Source organism: Ovis canadensis, chromosome 17, assembly GCF_042477335.2.
Source record: "Ovis canadensis isolate MfBH-ARS-UI-01 breed Bighorn chromosome 17, ARS-UI_OviCan_v2, whole genome shotgun sequence".
Lineage (NCBI taxonomy): Eukaryota > Metazoa > Chordata > Mammalia > Artiodactyla > Bovidae > Ovis > Ovis canadensis.
In genome coordinates, this window is record NC_091261.1 from 73,984,768 (window position 1) to 74,002,347 (window position 17,580).

Here is a 17,580-nt window from a genome sequence, read left to right on the forward strand (position 1 = left end):
GCTAAGTCACTTCAGCCGTGTCCGACTGTGTGCGACCCCATAGACGGCAGCCCACCAGGCTCCCCCGTCCCTGGGATTCTCCAGGCAGAACACTGGAGTGGGTTGCCATTTCCTTCTCCAATGCATGAAGGTGAAAAGAGAAAGTGAAGTCGCTCAGTCGTGTCTGGCTCTTAGCAACTCCATGGACTGCAGCCTACCAGGCTCCTCCATCCATGGGATTTTCCAGGCAAGAGTACTGGAGTGGGGTGCCATTGCCTTCTCCCACCTCCCTGAGGAAGAGACTATTATCATCCCAATCTTCCAGGAGGGGAAACTGAGGCACAGAGCAGAAAAGCCCCTTGGCCAAAGCCATCCAGCAAGAGACTAATGGATCAGGGAATTTGAACTCACATCCATTTGGCTCTGCCATCCTGACCACCACACCCACAGCCCTTGGCACGAGAGCGCACACAGGGGAAAATCCACACAGGTTGGAGGGGCGGGAGGGTGCGGCCTTGAAGGCCAGCAGGCTGAGGCGTCTGACACGTGACCCGCAGACCGGAGGAAGCCACAGAGAAGGCGTGGTGGTTAAAGCAAGGGCGCCACAGCTGATCGATCTAGGTCCAAATCGGAGCTCTTCCACTTAGCTGTGCAGCCTTGGGCAGGTCAGCTAACCTCTCTGTGCTTCAGTTTCCCCATCTGAAGAACGAGCCTCAAGTTCCATGAGGCTGAATTTTGGCATACACTGAATTTCACGTGTTTATTAAATTGATGAAAAAAAATATTAAAGACAGTGAAAGCTGGTGGACAGGGACAAGCTTAGCGCTCAGCCAGGTTTGGGGACAATCAAGTTGCCGGGCCAAGGGCACACGTTGGCCGCGGACAGTGGGCCCAGCCTGGCCCAGTTCAGCCCGGCCAGGTGGGTGCCGGGCCCGGGGAGGGGCGGCGTCTCCTAGGCTCGCTGGGGCACGCGCCAGCATGTGTGTGCACGGCTGTGTGTGTTGCTGCAGCAGCTTCTATGCAAACATGTTAATTTGTTTTCATTTTGTGTTTTTTTTCTCTCGCAGGATAATTGGGTGAGTTTGAAGTCTTGGCGAGGCTGCTGATTATAGCTATTTGGGTGGTGCCCTCGTGGGGCTGGGGCCCTGCCTCCGGTGGTGAAGGCGGCGGCTGGGGGTGCCTTCGGGGGCGTGTGGAGCTGCCGCTGGGTTCTGGGGGCTCTTGCTGGGCAGGGATGTGGATAGGGAGGGTGGGACACCCCAGGACCCCCATCGTCCCCCCCACCCAGACAACATCATATCTCTGAAGGGTGTAAATGCCGCCCACAAACATCTTTTTCTTTGTCCTGTTGGCTGCAGTAAAAAGAAACTGTGATGTGGTTGCCAATATTGAAAAGAACTTAGATTTCACCCAAAATTCCCATCGTCTGGTTTCTCTTGAAAACTAACTAGGACTGGCAGCTCTGGAGCCCACATTCCCACAAGACCCAGTGGCAGCTGCTTTGCTCACTGTGTCACCTGGTTGGCCCCTGCGGGCACCGGAGTTTTCCACCCGGTGGGGGGGTGGGGTGGGGAGGGCACCAGGTTTGGGGTCGGATGGTCCAAGGCTGCAACAGAGGCTCCGCCCACAGAAGGTGTGTGACCTCAGCCCGCACCTGCCTTCTGGAGCCTGGAGCCTCCTGTCTCATCCGTAAACTCCCCGCCTCCCCCTGGGAGGATTAAACTGAGGTGGCCGAGCTTTCGGGAGGAAGCATCGTAAGGGCTCAGGAGTGTTCGCTCCCCTGAGTGGAGGAGAGAGACCTGGGGTGAGCCCTGCCTGATCCGCGGATGTCCTGCACTTGACCTCAGAAACACAGCCTCATCACCCATCTGTTTGTATCTGTTTCTGCCACGAGGCCAGGCAGGGGCCCGGAGTCTGATGGCCAGGGCTGAGTATTTGTTTAGACTTCACTGAAGACCAACTACATACCACGTTGTGGATCAAGAGTGGGAGAAAGAGGTTCGGGGCTCTGGCATTGGTGAGTCGGGTATGGGGCCCAGGGGAGGGACTCGAAGCCCCTCTAGGGCAGAGGAGAGCTGGAGTCACTCGTGCAGAGAAGGCGCGTGATTGCCCACATGAAGGTGGGGTGGGGAAGGTGCTCTACGTGGGCGCCCCGGCCTGAGCGAAGGCACAGAGTGGGGTGTGGCCTGGCGGGTGCGAGTGGGTCCCAGGTTCCTGGAATGTGCCACGGGAAGCCACGTGGCCTTTGGGGGCTTCCTGTGGGCGGTTCTGGGCCTCCCACAGGCTGGGCTGACAAATGGGACTTGGTCAGTGGCTGTAGTGGGCACCTGTCCAGCAGGCCGGGGGGAGGCCAGGAAGACAACAAGGAGCTGGGCTTTCTGGGCAGCCATCTCCCCTGTGCTGTGGGCCCCTTAGGGCCCTGGGCCCCTTGCCTGGCCACTTCAGAGTGATCTGAGCCACAGTCTGCTCACCTGCAAAATGGGGCTCTGTCAGGGACCCAGCGAGCCAGCCCCTGTCACGTGCTTGTGCTCCTAAGAGTCACCCTCACATCCCTGCCACCCACCCACTGCCTGCCCTCTCCCTTCTGCCAGAGGCCCCAGCCCACCTCTGTGCAGCCTGGTGTGTGCAGGTAACTGAGCTCAGCACGTTAGCTGCCCTCGCCCCGGCCCAGACCCCTGATGCTCCCGGGGGTAGATTCTATTTCATTCTCATTTTTAAGCTAAGGGAAGGGAAGCTCAGAGAAGGTTTAATGGGTAGGGCAACCCTCAACAGGTTCCTGGGCTTGGTCTCCACTTAAAGCTGCAGCCACTAGCCCAGACCCTGGCCAGGATGGAGGGATGGATGGACGCCTGGTACCCTGTTGCCCAGGCAACAGAGACAGCCGGCAGCCTTTCTCAGGCCACCCCGGCAACTGAGGCAGCATCTCAAATTGCAGCCTTGGACCCAGGACACACAGGGCAACTCCATGGGAAGAAAAGGCTTTGAAGTCGGCCCAATACTGGCCCCCAGACCAGCTGTGTGACAGGTGAGTTGCCTGTCCTGAGCCCCAGTGTCTTCACCTGTAACCCGGGACTACTGCCCTTGACCTGCAGGGCTGGTGGACCGTCTGGCCCATCGCTGCACATACTGGCCCGCGGCAAACCAGGCTACTGGCTGACCTTGGCTTCTTGAGCAGCCAGGGGCTCCCAGGAAACAAGAGGAAGGCAAATAATGGCAGAAGGAGGTGGCAGGCTCCCCGGCCAGTCCGCTGGGGGTGGCTGCAAGGCCTCTGTGGAGGGCTCAGGCCTCCCCGGTCACACAGGGTGGCAGCTGGCAGCACCCCTTCCCCCACTGAGCTCCACACAAAGGGGCCTCTATTCCTGCTCTGAACGTTTGTCCCTGGCCGGCTGGGCTGCACCGCCCTCGCCCCACTCCCCTGGCTGCTCTGCCTGGCCTGAGCCGGACACAAAGGCCGGCGTGTCCCTGCCAAGCCAGCCTGGCCTCAGAAGACCCCATCCACAGAGAACTCAAAAGGGTGGATTCGTAGAGCTGGCCAGGCCTCCATCCAGGCCACAATGAGGAGGGGGCTAGACAAGAGGAAAATGGCTTTGGAGCAACCGAACCTGAATCTGGCTCCAGCTTCCCCACCTTCTCACTCTGCAGCCCTAGATCAGTTTGGTCCTCGGTTTTCTCATCTGTACAATGGGGTCAATGACGACAACCCACCCACCTTCCTAGGGGTGGAGGGTTTGGTTAGGTATGCGAGCCTGGCATGCACCCAGCACCTCAGAGGCAGATTAGAGCAATTAGGGGTGGGGGGAGCAGGCAGCTTCCCCCCACACAGACCATTCCCCTCCTTTACTCTCCTCCCAGCAAGGTCCATACATGTCGGTGCTGACCCGCAGGCCCCGGCCAGAGCCGCGGACTGCCTCTGGCCCATCTGCAGGCAGCAGGATAACAGCAGCCACTGCTGATGAAAACACCTACTGTGTGCTGGGACTTTTAGTTCCATCATCTCTTTTCGACCCTCCAGCTATTCTGGAAGGGCATACCAGGCTGGGCTCCAGAGGCCAGCGACCCAGGTCCAGCAATCCTGGCTGCGAGACTCTGAGCCTCATGCTCCCTGTTGCTAAGAGCTGCCTGCCCTCAAGAGATTCCTGTGATGATGTCATCAACTCAATGGACATGAGTTTGAGTAAACTGTGAAAGATAGTGAAAGACAGCGAAGCCTGGCGTGCTGCGGTCCCTGGGGTCACAAAGAGCTGGACATGACTAACCGACTGAACAACAACCACTAAATGAGAAAAAGCCTGCTTTGGGACTTCCCTGGTGGGCCAGTGGCTAAAACTCTGTGCTCCCAAAGCAGGGGGCTCGGGTTCAATCCCTGGTCAGGGAACAAGATGCCATATACCGCAACTAAAGATGCCACAATGCCACAACTGAGACTCAGAGTGGCCCATCCCAACCCCCTCAAAAGAGCCTGCTTCATGCCTACAGCCCAGAGCCCGGCCCCAGCACCCTGGAAATCCTGACCTACTGGGCTATGACTCCCAAATCAGGTAGGGAAACTGAAGCCCAGTTGGCAAGTGGCTCAGGGCCTGGCATGCTGCGGGTGGGCAATGAACCTTATACCTGACGCATCATCCTAGGAGGTAGAACTGGGGCTCCCAGCTAAAGTTGGGTGAGCACTGAGCCCCTCTTTTCTCCTTGAGGACCTTGCACATCTATTTTAGCAGGCTATTTTCCTCTTCTTCTTCTTGCTTCGCAGTCATTCTCCGCCTGTGGAGGGCAGGGCCGGAAACCCGGGCCTGGAGCCCGACCCATCTCCTTGGCTGACCCCCAGGAGCCCTCACCCTACCGCACGAAGTTCCCCCTCCTCCCCCACCAGCGTGGGGCAGCCAAGTGAACAGCAGAGTCCCGAGTAATTAAGCCGGCGCGCACCATCCGGGCGCCGGGAACACTGTGGAGTTTCCCTTTTATGTTTATAGCAATTGTATGAAAATGTGCAACACGGAGCGGCACCAGCTGACAAATGAGACGAAACAGACAGGATTCCGGGCCGGCTTTTTTCCGGGCCTGATTGGCATTAATTGTGAGCGTTTACAAAGCACAACTCGGCGCCTGACATTTGCTTCAAGCGAACGTTTCCTTCTAATAGTTTTAATGATTACAGCGGGAGCTGGTGATCACTGCTGGGCGGGGACTGGGCTGCCTGGTGTCTGGCCTGGGCTCCTGCCAGGGGCCTGGCTGGTCCATGCTTGCCCAGGAGGTCCCACTTTCCCCACCACCTGTTGCAGGAGGGCTGCACCAAGCATGGGGCCTTGGGCATCAGCGCCCAAGCATGAGGCTTGGAGCTGCCAGTTTATGAAGGTGATGGGGAAACCCACACGCACAGGGACCCTGGGGCAGACCCGGGTGATGGGGGCGGGCAGGGGAGGAGGGAGGAGCACGAGAGCTCCCCTAGCTCTGAGGCTGAGTTGCCTCAGCTTACAAGGGACTAGGAAGGACCCCACAAACACTGCCTGCTGTTTGCTGTGGGACCTTGGCTGAACTCCTTGCCCACCCTGGGCTTAACCGTCCTCACCCACAATGTGAGAGTCAGAGCCATGGCCAGATGAGGTTCTGGAACCCCCCAGGCCTCTTTTCAGCTGCATGACCTTGGGAGAGTCCCTGGCTCTCTCTGAGCCTCAGTTTTCCCCATCAGTAGAATGGAGCTCATCACCCCCACAGTTTGCAGAGCGGTTTCTAGACGCCAATAAAAAGGGTGTAAAAACCCTAAGTTTCTGGCAGGCCGGGAGCCTGTGTTTCATTCCCTCCCCCAGAGAGTCTTCCAAATATCTTGCTCACACATGCGTTTATTTATTCACTGACTCATTCACTCACTGGCTAAATGTCGAGTGTCCTGCTTAGGAACTTGAGAATACATCAGTGAACAAAGACCCTCCCTGAGTCAAGAGATATGACAGATATAAAGGCTTTTTATACGCAGTATCGCATCCATTTCTTACCCCCATTTTACAGATGGAAAAACTGAGGCACAGAGAGGAAGAAACAATCTGATGTCCCCCAGGTGGGATGAGGTGGTGCAGCAACAGGACACTGGCAGGCTGCCCCAGAGGCGAATGCCCTCAGACGACCAAGCCCACTCAGCCCTTCCTGAGGTCTACTGATCCCCTGGAGAGGCCTCATCTGCCCAGCCAGGCTGGGTACCAGGGCAAGAGGCCAGGAAACCAGGACCACTGGGAAGAGGGGAAGTCTTTGAGGCGACCTGGGGGAAATGAATTCCTGCGGCTGTATCTCCTGGGCAAGAAAAGGAAGAGGAGGTGCCTCATCCATGAACCCCACTCAGGCCCACATTTATATCGACACTACGCCTGGCCCACTCTGTGCTAAGTCCTGCTCGGCAAGTAGCATCCTCGGGGTGGCTGGAAAAAGAACAGTAGATACTTGGACAGCTCCATGGCACATGCAAAAGCCCAGTGCCCAGAGAAAACCCGACGGGTTCAGGAACTTCTGGCAGTTTACTGAGGACCCCCCACACTGCAGCCTCCTCTTAGCAGTCAGGCCCCAGGGCTCAGCTCACCCCTGCCCCACCCCACCCCCTGACTTTGCCAGGCCCACAGTGAAGGAAGCCCCCACGGTGGGTCCCAGCTCCATGCCTGCCTCCAGCCAGAAAAACCCTGGCGACTGTTTCTTTGGGAGTCTGTTTGGGGGATGGGACAGGGAGAAACACTTTTTTTTTTTTACGGGGAATTTTTTTTTCTCTCCTTTTGCATATGGTGGCACAGATGGGCCCATGATCCATAAAAACTGTTTGCAATTAAACTCCCACTTTGCATGGCTGGATTTGTCAGTCATGTGAGCCACGAGCGCAGGGCTCCACACGACAGGGAGATGGGACTTGGGGCAGGGGTGGGGCCGCATCCTGCAAGACAGCGTGGAGGGAGGCCCAGGAACCTGCTCTGGGCTTGGGGCCCGAGCTGATGGGCTGTTGAGACGGCCATGCCAGCTCCCTCTCTGGGCATCCCCCAGCCCTCGCCAGGAGCCGGAGTGTGGCCAGGAAGCCAGGGTGGGGCTTGGCAGGGCCTCCCTGCCCAGCAGAGACTTGGCCAGTGCTGGGTGCCCCGGCTGCGGGGGTAATGAGGATGGAGACAGTGCAGGTAATTATCCCTCAAGACCCTGCCAGACACTGGGGCTGGAACCCAGGACAGGTGGGAGGGTGGTCGGGCAGTGCAAGCCGTAACGGAGGTCTAGCGGGAGGAGTGCAATGCCAGGTTCAAGGCTGAGGAGCCAGGACCTCTGGCCCAGTTGGCAGAGAGGGTCTCGAGTGGTGCCAGGAAGAGCTGCCAAGGGCCAGACCCGGCTCCATCCTCACCCCCAGGGGACCTGGTGCCGCCTCCTTGCGCCTCTTTGAAGCAGGCAGGAAAATCAAGGCAGCCACTCAGAACATCTCCAGGGCCTGGGCTCCCCCTTGACACACCTAGGGGCTCACTGCATGTGAAGCCTCTGCCAAGGGGGGTGAGGGGCCTGCACCCCTCCCACCAGTCCCGGCCTGCAAATGCCAGCCTGCTGTCCCAGCTGCCGCACCGGCATGCCTGCTTATTTGGGTTAACAAATGCATCATTTGGCTTAGGGAAATCCTGCATTCACTCATAATTGTTCCCTGATGAAAAGAAGTAAGGCCCCAATACCCTCTTTCCACCCCCTCCCCACCCCCTCCAAGCTGGAAAAGAAAAGTCATAAAAATAGCTTGTTATCTCACCTATTGAGGCTCCGACTGGATGTTACTGCTAATTGGGTATAACATCCTTGTCTTGTTCTCTTAGAAGCTAAATCAAGAAAGCGCCACTGCTGCGAACTAATTATATCTCCGGCCTGCAGCCTGCAGCTTGTCTCTCCCTTTATTGAGTTAAAAAATGGTCACGAACCTTCATCTTTTATCCCCCCATAAGCGCTGGGTCCAGGCTGCCTGCCATGCCTGGCGGTGAAGACAGCGGACCGCCTGGCGGTGAAGAGAGTGGACAGCCAGGCGAGAAGGTCTAAGAGGGCTCTGGGGACAGGGATCAGGGTCGGGGAGGGCGGGAAGCCCCTACCCCAGGTACCTGCCCGGCTCACTCCCCCGGTTCCTGCCCCCAGGCCTGATGTTCAGCTTTTCCTGGAGAGGGGGACTCGGCCTCTCTCCCCCTAGCAGCTGGGAAGTTAGCTAGGAGTGTTTCCATCCGGCAAGCATTTTCATTCATTGATTCATTCAGCACACATTTCTTGGATGCCTCCCTACTATGTGCCAGGCAAGGTTCTCGGCTAAAGTTTTCAGCTGACCAGAGGTAGCCCCAAGCACTAGCTGACCTCACCCAGGAGGTGAGGTGCTAAATAAATACACTTAGGACTGGGTCATTTCCTCTGCTCAGAGTTGCCATCATTCTCAACTATGGGAGGGCCAAGTCTCAATGCCAAGGTCACCATGGCCCCCTCCCCACTGACATTCCAGCCACCTCCAGCCATACCCTAGTCCCGCAACCTAAACACTCCTGCCTGTAGCCTCTGAGCTGCTTCTCATGCTATTCTCTCCACCCGAAAAGACCCTTTCCCTTGCCCAGAAGGCCCACCTCTGCCGGTCAGAAGTCCACTGACCTTTAAGGCTCTGGCCTTTCACGACACCTCCTCCAGGAAGGCTGCCTGGTCTGTACCGGGCTGTGGACTTCCACAGGATCAGGATGATGCCAGCTCAGCCATTCAGCAGGTGCGTAATCCTACTCTGCTTATCGGCTCCTTGTCTCGGTTTCCGCATGTCTAAAATGGGTTAAGATTTCTTCCTAAGAGTGCTGAGAGGCACGCTGCGGGTGCCTCTGAGGAATGATGAATGAGAGGATGCCCAGGAAGGACCTGACTCTCGGGAAGAGCTCAATAAATGCCATTATTATTATCCAGACTGAAAGCATCCTGAATCTGCTCGAACACTCCACGCTGAGCGTGTGCTGGGATGTGCAGACAGGGACGAGGGTCTCTCTGGGAGCTGGAGAGACAGACTCACACCTGCACGGTCCTCATGGTTGCAGAGCCACCCACATCCTCGGGAATCCCCAGAAATCCCTCGTTCTGATACCCTGGTCCTCTAAACCCTGCAGAGACGGGTGGAAGGGATCCCTCAGGCTCACGGAGGCCAGGCAGGCAAGCGGGCTTCATTCAGCTCGTAGGCCCCTGCTGATTGACTGGTGCAGCCTGCCCTGAGCCTTGGCAAGAACCCAAGGTCAGGGGAAGAACTCAGTGGGGGGAAAGAGGGCAGCAATTGATTGGCGATGTCTGCCAAGGGCACAGCAGTCCAAGGCAAGCCAGACCTGCCACGGATCTGCCATCCTTGACATTTTACAGAGGACACAGCTGAGGCCGGGCTGGAAGGTCACTTGCTCAAGGTCGTGAGCTCATAAAAGCAACAGCTGGCCCGGAACTGGGTTTCCTCAGTTTCTGCCCAAGGATCCTTCTCGTGACAGTCCCACTCAGCCCAAGGCCCTCACAGGCAGAGGACAAGTAAAAGCTTGTGCCGACCTGACTTCCTTGTGGTCCAGTGGATAAGAATCCAGCTGTCTATGCAGGGGACACAGGTTCGATCCCTGGTCCGGGAAGATTTCACATGCCACAAGGCAACTCAGCCCAGAAGCCACAACTACTGAAGCCCACACACTGCAGAGCCCATGCTCCACAACAAGAGAAACCACCGCAGCGAAAAGCCTGCACGCCACAACGAAGAGCAGTCCCTGCTTGCCGCAACTAGAGAAAGCCTGCACACAGCAAGGAAGATCCAGAGCAGTCCCCCTCAAGAACAGACTCAATACAAATAACGAAGCTTGTGTGGATAACGAAGGGGAGTCTATTGACCTGCCACGTGGCCCTAGGCTGTTGCTTCATCTTGCTGAGCCTCAGCGCATTCACCTACACACCTGGGACCAAAACACCCTTCCCGGAACCACGAGAGGATTGAAATGCTAAAGCGGAAAGCTCTGTCTGGCAAACAGATGGCTAGCAGGGTCCTATGATCCCCACAAACAGTGAAATGTTTAGACAGAAGTCCCTGAAGCTAGCAACAGAGAGTGCCTCCTCCTCCAGGGAGCCTCCCTGGCTACTCCAGCTGGAAGTAGTCATTTCCAGCTCTCATTTCCTACTGGGCTTTGGAAGGCTGAGGGCCCCAGAGGCCAGGGGCTCTAGCTGCCTTGTTCTCTGTTGTCGCTCCTGGCACGGTGCCTGCACCCTGTGAATTCCTGTATTATGGAGATCCACCCACCATACTGGGATGGTGTGTGTCTGAGACCTCACCACCTTTCAAGGCAACTAGGCTTGTTCATCTGTGCATCCCCAGCTCCTGGCAGGGAGCCTAGCACAGAGCAGTGAATCTCCCTGAATGAACGGATGAATAAAAAGCCAAAACAGCAGTTCCTGTTTACTGCCTACTTGCTGTCGGTTCCTGCCAAGCCGCACAGCTGCCCTCCGAAGTGGACCTCTGGCCCACCTGCCAGATGAGGAGACTGAGGTCATGTGGGAGCTGACGCGGAAAGCCGAGCCGCCAGTTCAGGCCTGGGGACTGCAGGCCAGGAGGCCCTGCCACCTCAGCTTCTCCCCGTGCCAAGCTCAGGACTGGACTCTGCGGGGCAGCTGCCCCTGCCTTGGCAGCGAATCCTGGAGCTGACAGCTGGTGGCTGGACCTCCCTCCTCCTCCTCCAAGGGAGGCCCCGCCCCACAGACTCTAGGTCATTAAATCCTGAGTCATTAAGTCCCCATCCGCAGAAGCCTGTTCACAGTCAGCCCTGGCCTCATCCCCGACCCCTGGGGCCTTCGTCCCCAGTGCCCTCAGCACAATGACGGGGGCTCCCAGGGCCCCAAACAGCTGCTGTGGCCGGGATGCTGGTTTGTTGTGGGGCCAGGAGGACTGCCTGGGGCCTGGGCCTGAGCCCACCTAGCTCTGAAAGGCTCAGTCTGAGCTTCCCCCAAGCTTTCCACACACTCAACCTCATCCCACCCACAAGCCGGTGAAAAAATTGCTATTACGCCCTTGATGAGGCAAGTGAGGCCCAGAGAGGTAAGGTGACTTGTCTGAGGACACAGAGCCAATGAAAATGGAGCCAGGGTTCATCTTGGCCTGCGAAGCCCAATGAGTTTGGCAGACTGGCCTAAGGGCGCCCAGATCACACTGCACCCCTCCCCACCAGGCACCTTCACTGGCTTCTGGCTGCTCCTCTGGACAAACCAGGTACTTAGCTCAGCACTCAAGGCCCTGCACACTCCTGCAGCCAACTCCTTTTAACCTCCACCCTCCTATAAGCTCTCCCTGCCCTTCTGGTCATGCCCCTGCATTCTCCAACTCCCTCCCAGTGACATCCCCATTCGCTCCCCAATGGGGAGATCCCGCCAGTCCTCCAGGCCCAGAGCAAAGGCCCCCTCTATCAGAAAGCCCTCCACGACCAGCTTCAGTTTCCCACCTGCTCAGTGTCCCTCCTCCAGCCCTACTCTGGCTCTGTGCAGAATTCAAGTCAGTTGCAGACTCATCTTATGCCCCATGGAGGCTGTGGGCCATCTGATTCCTTAGAGCTTTGCCGCTCAGACAGTGACAGGCAGAGTACCCTCAACCCAGGCTGATGCCCATTGTTTACTGAATGGAACCACAGAGGGGTAGGGGAGAGGGGAGCAGGAACCCGCGCTTGCCCATTCTCCCCACGCTGCACCCCTGCTTCTGGCCGTCATGCTAACTGACTTTCTGCTTCTGCCCCTCCCTGGCTGTGTGACCTTGGGCAGTAATGTAACCTCTCTGTGCCCCTGTTTTCTCCTGGGTAAAATGCGGGTAGTAACAGCACCTGCATGTCTTAGGGTTATGACATAAACCCTGGGAGGTACCAGACAGGAATGATTACTATTATTATGGCTGTCTACACCCCACTTCAGTGGCCAGCACATGAATTTAGGGTCAGACAGACTTAGGTCCTGACCACTTACTGGATGTATAATTCTGGGCCCGTGGTTAGTCCCCAGGGCCTCTATTTTTTCCATCTCTGAAATGGTACTAACTCCATCCCCAGGAATGTGCCCCCAACTCCTCAATATCCACAACCCGCCTTTTGTTCCAGGCACGCAGTAGACACTCAGATATTTCTCAACTAAAGAACCAAACGGTCCAGGTGGGAGGAATCCATCGGGCTTCCAGCCTCCTCTCCCCCAACCCACTCCCTCCGCCCTCCAACCCCCAAGCCCGTGCAAGACTAAAATAGTCATTAGGCAGATTTCAAAAGATGTCAGTAGCTTATAATTATAGTCGACATCCTTCTGAGATAAAAGTGATTACCTTGGATGCAAATCACTTAGCAACCAATCAGGGCGGTGGGCGGCGCCCACGGAGGTGACCGGCCGGCGCACAGCCCGCCCCGCACCGGGAGAGAAAGCGCACAATAGCTCTTGACACGCAAATGGGTTAACACAATAAAGGCGGCTCCGGCCGCTGCTGGGGGAGAGCAGCAATTCCGGGCCCGCGGGAGGTAATAAAGCGGCCCTTTTGTGCGCGCCTCCCGGTTCTCACCCCCGCCCCGAGCCCAGAGGAATCTCCGCCTGATTGAATTACGGTTCATGAATATGAGCTGCTCTGCTCGCTTCCTCCCGGTTGGCGAGGGGCTGGAGGAAGGAGGGGGCAGAAGGGAGATTGGGGAAGGGGACCCCCGGTCAGGCCCCAGGCCCCCCTGGGACTCTGATTCGAGCCATGTGTGCTCACCACGTGGGGTGCCCTGGGAAGGCGAGTGGGAGACCCAGCACAGGCTAGAACGATGAGGGTCCCTGACGTGCCCTCGGGTCTTTGATCTTTGGCTCCAAAAGGGACCGGAAGAGCCGTTCAAGGCCCGGGTTCTGCGGATAAGGCTACCACTGGCCAAGAGCATGTGTATTTATGGAAGGCTTGTGATACGCCATCCCGTCCTCAGCCCTCAGTGAATCCTTTAACACAGATGCTATCCTCCTTACCGACGAGGAGACTGGGGCTCAGAGAGGCAAAGCTACTCACCAAGGTCACACAGCCAACAAGCGGGCTCTTAATCATGAGCCCCTGGGTGTTAAGAAACCCAGACTAGTCCAGCCCTGGTCCACAACTGTGAAGCTCAGAAGGGATAGGAGGTGGGTGAGCTTATATGGAATTAAGGCCTGTGATAAGGATTACTGCGGGGCTGGGGGGGTTGGTGGTGGAAGGTAGGACGCTAACCTTGAGAGAGGAGACTGCTCAGAGGTTTCTGCCCCTCCCTGCACGGGACTGGAAGGGATGTCCAGGGTCACTGTCCGAGTCAGAGGAGCCCACACTGGATTCTCTGCCCTGCTTAAATCTCTCCTATCACTTAAGTCTCCGGGACAACCCCCCACCCCTAACCCCAGGGCCACCTCGTCCCCTCATCCAGCATACCCCAGCACTCAGGACTGCTACGTGGCCCACTCCCCTGCCTGGCCGGTCTCTGCCCTGAGAGTCCCATGGCACCTCTGTGTAGGGGCCTTCCTGACTCGCAGGCTGAGCGGGGGGCCAAAGCTGTCACTGCTGCACCAGGATCCCATCTTCACCACCAGCTGCGGGCCAGCCAAGGGGGCCCCCGGGTCTCAGTGCGGGAAGACACAGGCGAGGCCAGACTCCCTCCATAGCGATGGCCCCTGACTCATAGGGGGACCTTGGCTAACAAGTGGTGGTGCTTCCCTCTACCTATGGAACAGGGTGGGGGGGGGGCAGGGGGGGCGGCGGCAGTGGGGTGGGGTGGGAAGACCTGGGGACTCAGGAGTCAAGGCAGTTCACAGCCAAAGCTCTGTGGCTGCCTGGCTGAGCACCTCTGTTTGAGCCTCAGTTTCCTCATCTGTAAAATGGCACGGCATGAGCTACTGTAAGGAGTCACTGAGATCCCGTAAGATGCCTGGCACAGGGAGAGACGCCGGGTAAGCTGGCATTCCCTCCTGCTTGTCGCCTGGTGTTGTTGCCAAGCCCAGGGAAGGGAACAGAAGGAATTGCCCAATTCTGACAGCCGCTCCCTCCGCCTTGGCTGTGGAAGTGTAAATACTCCACGGAAGACCTCCAACTGCTGGTGTTTGTGGGTCTCTGGCGCACACGCCGAGTTTGTTTCTAAACTGGGAAGCTTCGAGAGGCGGCACAAACAGCCCTTCTGCCCACCTCTCCCACTTCTACCCCCATCTGCCGTTGCTCTGTCCTTGGAAGCCTGTGTGTTTAACGACACCGTTTCAGCTGAAAATATCTCCCTGCCAAGCAGCCCCCCGCGCCCCCCCCCCCACCCCCGGCCAAGCAGATCCACGGATATTTATCGACTTGTTAATCTAGCTAGAGAGCCTGGCAGCAGAACACAGTTGGGGGTGGGGGGGCGCTCGCTGCGTAGAGACAGGGGCCTGGCTTCTCATAATGACCTCACACACTCCCCCTCTGCTGTCACCCCACTCAACGCCCCTGAAACAATGACACAGTTCTCTAACCTTCTCCTAGAAATGTGATCACAGCAGTTTCACCCACATCTGACACCAGCAGCAATTGCTGGAAGGCAACTTAGAAGGGGAATCAGAGTCGGCAGCAAAATGCTGCTCTGGGCCTTCACAAGGAACAGGGCCAGGGCTGGGGTGTGGCAGGGAAGAGAAGGCTGCTGCCTGACCCCCCGTCCAAGCTGGCCCCTGGCAGGGGCACGCTTATCCAGACCTTGGCACCGATGGGCCTTACTTACCCTCCATTCAACTTAATGAGCACCACACTGTGCTTGTCAAATCATCTTAAACTCCAACAGGAGAGTGGGGCAGTCAGGAGTTCAGGCTCAACCAAGGTCCTGTCATCTTGGGGTTGAGCAGCAGGGGTAACCTCTGGACCGGAGGGGCAGCAAGCAGCAACTCCTCTGTTCCTTCCCTGGCTGGGAGGTTGGGGGGCCACCCGTTTCTCTAGGCAGAAGCAGTCTGATTTAGGCTGGGAGCCCACATCTCTCTGGGGACCCTGGGAACTTCAGCCTGGTGTCAGGAAGCTTTCCTCTTTTGAAGCATCCCTTTTGAAAGCAGAAAGTTGCTCAGCTTGGGAGTCCTGTGCCCCGGGGCACTGACAGGGTATACCGGCAAAGCTAAACACCTGTCTTTGGCGGAAGGGGGGGGGCATTAATAGGGACAGACAGCTGGCACTGCCTCCCTCCCCCACCCCATCAGGGTGCTGGGGATTTAGGTCAGAGGACTGCAGTTGCGGTTGGGAGAAGTCTGTTTTCATCCCCTCCAGGACCCAAAGGCATCCAGCCTCGCCCCAAGTTACCACAACCCCGCCCCCTCCGGCCTTGGGTCAAGACAAGTCGCGTTGCCACGGCAACCCAGTGACGTCAGAGGTATGGCAGTGACGTCACAGGCGACCCCATTGGGGAACGGATCGTCCCCGCGAGTTCTTTGTAGGAATTCAGGCGGCCAGGTGAACCCTGCTACAGTCTAGCCTCAGAAGGCACAATCGCCAACACGTCCACAGGCATGGTTGGGACTCCATGTCCCCTTCTGGGCTGATGGCCCTTGAAGAAAGATTCCAGAGGCTACTTGGGAGAAGCCCAAGATGTCCAGTGCCGGCCCTAACCCCTCCAAGACGCGGGAGTTCCTGGGGAATTTTCAGACGACTGAGCTGCTACCTTTGTTGGCTTTAGGGATGGGGTGACCTTTCCTCTCCGGCAAGAGCCCCACCCAGGGCCCTGCTGGAGTCCTCACAATCGGCCCCCGATGTCCACTCTGGCAGGCAGGCCGGTCTAGACAAGTTGTGTGCGGAGGGGGCGGGGGGAGGGGAAGGGGCAGACAAGGATGCTTCAGGATCCCCCACAGCCCAGGGGCTCTTTATTTCCAATCCGGCTGCCCCGACACCCGAGAGTGTCCCCAGCTTCACCCTAGAAGCCTGCCCCGCGGAACTCACCGAATCAGCCAGGCCGTCGAAGGGCACCAGGTCTCAGCGGGGACGACTCTCCGCTCGCTGGGTTGCAGCCATGCAGAGGTGGCAGAGGCTGCCTGAGGAAGCCCCCCTTGGGGGCCGATGCCTCTCTCCAGGTGGGAAGGGACGCTGTCGGTGAGGTCGATCCAGGCTCCGGCCAGCGCCGTCCGAAGTCCGGGGTGGGGGTTCTTTCGGCTCAGCGGGGGTCGTGCCCGCCCGGCAACCGGGCCGCTCCGGCGCTCAGGCGGCTCATCCTCGCCGGGGCCTGTGCTCACCGCGTCCGGCGGGCGGCGCTGCGCCTCCCCTCGGGGTCCTGCTCAGGGCTGCAGCTCCCCGGGGCGCCCTCTCCGCCCGCGCCAGGAGCCCGGCGGCCGCGGCCCCTCTAGCCGGCCCCAGCTGCAGCTTGTCTTTGTTGCTTCCTCTCGCTCGACCGCCTGCCCGTGGCTTGCAGCTCTCTGGTTTGCCCGAGGGTGGGGGGATCGTCTCCTCCGAGGCTGCACGCACCTGCAGCGGCCCGGCTTCTCGCCGGGCATGCACCGGCCCCCGCAGGTTGCAAAGAGCGGTGGCGAGAACGCACCGGCCCCTCCTCCTCCTGCTCGGAGCCCCGGGTGTTGGGGGAGGGGAAGCCGGAGAGCAGCAGCAGCCGCGGCGGCTGCAGCGGGCGGTGGAGGCTCGGGTGCAGCCCCGGGGGCCTCGGCGCCGAGAAATAACCAGTCCAGGTGGCGCTGGGCGGATGTGGGGACGGCCCGGAGAATGGTGCACTGGGCGTTCGAGCTCTGGAGCTGCAGCAGAACCGGCGCGCGCCGGGCTCTCACGCGCCCATGGCCCCCGGCGGCGCGCGGGAGCTCCCGGGGCCTCAGCCTTAAGCCGCCTGGCGCGCGCCGGCGCCTCGCCTCGCCTCGGGCCCGGGTGCCGCGCGCCGCGCCCCACAAGCGGCGTGCCCTGCTCTTCGCCTCCCCCGGGTGCCGCGCGCAGCCTCTTAGCGGAGCCACCGGCTCGGCTATCCTGCTCGCTGCTCCGCTCCGGCCCGACTGACAGGCGCTAGCGCCGGCAGCCGCCGCCGCGTCTCGCCCCCCTCCCGCCCCCTGGAGCCTGGTCCAATCAGTGGCAGCCGAGAGGCGGTTACCAGGGTGACGCGGCGCCGCGTCCTGCGGGGGGCGGGGCCGGGGGCCGCCACGCGCGCTTTTCGCGGCAAAATTCAAAGGCCGGCAGGGCGGCTCTCCAACCTCCTCCCCCAAGCAGGGGCGAGGCGGGGCCTGACTCGTGAGGACTACAACTCCCGGCCTGCAGCGCGCCGGCGCCAGTCGTAAGGGCCCCGACTGGGGGGGGGTAGGGCATGCTGGTACTTGTAGTCCCTTTGTCGGGAAACAGGAAGGATGGAAAAATCAGTATCATTTTATTGAGCACCTATTCGGTAGCACCTGGGCTTCCCTGGTGGCTCAGAGGTTGAAGCGTCTGCAATTCGGGAGACCTGGGTTCGATCCCTGGGTCGGGAAGATCCCCTGGAGAAGGAAATGGCAACCCACTCCAGTATTCTTGCCTGGAGAATCCCATAGACGGAGGAGCCTAGTGGGCTACAGTCCACGGGGTCGCAAAGAGTTGGACACGACTGAGCGACTTCACTGTTCGGTAGCACAAGCTAGGTGCGTTGTGTCCATTGTTTCACTTATTTGGGGGGACACCCCAGT

General features: G+C 58.8%; 1 protein-coding gene across 2 annotated transcripts in view; it reads right to left on the reverse strand.

Annotated features, from left to right (window-relative positions):
- Nucleotides 1–16,730, reverse strand: part of FAM222A (family with sequence similarity 222 member A) — a 60,694-nt gene extending 43,964 nt beyond the window's left edge. Inside the window, exon 1 of one of the 2 annotated variants that reach the window (XM_069558241.1) lies at nt 15,878–16,730. The gene's annotated coding sequence lies outside the window, so the exon portion shown is untranslated. The remainder of the gene's footprint in view (nt 1–15,877) is intronic. The other variant, XM_069558242.1, reaches the window with a different exon arrangement.
- Between the last annotated feature and the right edge of the window lie 850 nt (nt 16,731–17,580).